The 2,500-nt window shown below is 42.5% G+C and overlaps 1 protein-coding gene across 1 annotated transcript in view; it reads left to right on the forward strand.

The window, feature by feature from the left end:
• The window catches only part of atxn1a (ataxin 1a), a 105,862-nt gene that overhangs the window by 25,677 nt on the left and 77,685 nt on the right, over positions 1 to 2,500 (forward strand). The gene's annotated exons all lie outside the window — the stretch shown is intronic.

The following is a 2,500-nucleotide window of genomic DNA, read 5'->3' on the forward strand; positions in this document are numbered from 1 at the left end:
TTCCTGTGTATCCCAGCTAGTTTCATATTGTAGTGATGCTTGTCTTGTCCTTGTGCCAGAGTGTCTTAACTTGGCTTAAGTAGTCTTCTCCACACACCCGAGCATGAGTTCCCATAGGGCGCTGTGCTAGGTGAGGCAGCTATTAGGGCTGCAACTAACGATTATTTTGGTAATCGATTAATCTATCGACTTTTTTTTTTCGATTAATCGACTAATCTAACGATTATTTCCATAAATTTAAAAAATGATTCAAAATGTTGGAATTTGAATTTCAAATGTATTTGAGTAACAAGTTAGTAAATGTAATCATCATAATAAATACATTAAATAGTAATACAAATTAAGAGTGCAAATATGCTTATAAAAGTAAAGAGAAAGTGCAAATAAAGTTTTAAAAGTAAAGAGAAAGTTTTAAAAGGAACTCAAAATAGCAATCAAGCCTCTGCAAGTGCAACATAACTGAGCGGCAGGTGACATTCAAATTCAACATATGAAAAAAAAAAAAATCCACAATCTTTTGTTTGAAGATTGCTAAGTGGAGGAGGTTATCTATTCAGAACAAACGAAAATACAGGCTACTCTGATAATTCACTGATTTACCGCATTGCACTTAACATGCAATGTAGTAGTACTTCTTAAACTACTTATAATTGACCATCATTGAGGAAAAATGACAACTTTTCTGTTAGCCATATCTGATATGCAGCAGCTGCTAAACCAAGCTTTGTTTATTGTTTCCATGGTAACATGAGCCATCTCAGAATAATTCGCTTTTCGCAGCTATTTGGCACTTCCTATATGCAATTCCGAATGAAAAGTACCGGTAGCTCTGTTAGCGTCTGCTTGTTTCCATGGTAACATGAGCCATCTCAGAATAATTCGCTTTTCGCAGCTATTTGGCACTTCCTATATGCAATTCCGAATGAAAAGTACCGGTAGCTCTGTTAGCGTCTGCAAAGAAAAAAAAAAAAACTTTTTTTTTTTTTTAATATTATATGACGCGTCGACGAGACAAATCCGTGTCGACCATTTTTCACAATCGACTTAGTCGATTTCGTCGACTAATCGTTGCAGCTCTAGCAGCTATGGACTGCTAGCCATGGACTGCTAGCTAGGGACTGCTAGTTATGGGCTACTAGATATGGACTGCTAGCTAGGGACTGCTAGCTATGGGCTACTAGATATGGGCTACTAGATATGGACTACTAGATATGGACTGCTAGATATGGACTTCTAAGCATGGGCAAATATACTCAGCCCATTCCCAGTCCCAGAGACACACTCCCCTGAGGAGCCAGTGCTTCTCCGCTCCTAGCTGCTAGCTGCTAGCGTGTTCCCTCTCAGGCTGAAAGGCCGCTCCCACTCAGGTGACCTTCACTTCTGTTGCCACGGTGACTCTGGGGTTCCAGAGTGCTCAGAGTTCCACAGAAGTCTTCTGAAAGGTCCACCCACCTCCTGATCACAGGCCCCGCCCTCGTTGCCATTAGAGATGGCCTGCAGCCTCCTGTTGCACTGAGCTGTGAAGAAACACGTTCACACACACACACACACACACACACACACACACACACACACACACACACACACACACACACTCACACTCACACACTCACACACAAATCATACAACTGTGAAACACTGCCGAACAGTAACAGACACACACACATAAACACACACAAACAAACAGCATACAACCTTGAACCCTGCCAAACAAGAACACACACACACGGAAACACACATACATACACATGCACGCACACACTGTACAACCCTGCAACACTGCCAAACAAGAGCACACACACACCACACACACACACACACACACACACACACACACACACACACACACACACACACACACACACACACAAACACCCCTGCAGACAAAAAGATACAAATACTTACACACACAGAAATTCACAAACTCAGACAGGGTGCCACTGCAGAGAAAGAGAGGGAGAGAGAGAGGGACAGACAGAGAGAGAGAGAGGGACAGAGAAAGAGAGAGTGTGATGCTACAGGGTTGTCAAACAAGTAAACAAATGCACAAAGGTGCACACCTAAACACACTCACGTACACTCTAGCATACAAAACACAAGTGAATGTGCTCTGAATATGGTCTTGAGAGACTCAGAGAGAGTAGTAAAGAGATAGATTGAGAGAATGAGAGAGGGAGAGAGGGAGCAAGAGAGAGAAGGGGAGAATTAGAGAGGGAATGAGTGAAGAAGAGAGAGAGGGAGCAAGAGAGAGGAGGGGAGAATGAGAGGGAGAGACGGAACATTCAGGCAAAAAAGAATCGGAAAATACTTTCTGACTCAACAAAACAAAGAGTGGTTGCCATGCCAACAGGTATCTATAAATAGGGGTGGTTATTTGTTTTGTGAATGCAGCCTTGCTTATGTTTGTGCGTTGTAGTGTGTGTGTGTGTGTAGGCAGAGTGAAGCATCATTCCCTAGCCTACACATCAGGAATGCACCCATAAAACTAGAATGAGTTGGG

This window comes from Sprattus sprattus (assembly GCF_963457725.1).
Source record: "Sprattus sprattus genome assembly, chromosome: 20".
NCBI lineage: Eukaryota > Metazoa > Chordata > Actinopteri > Clupeiformes > Clupeidae > Sprattus > Sprattus sprattus.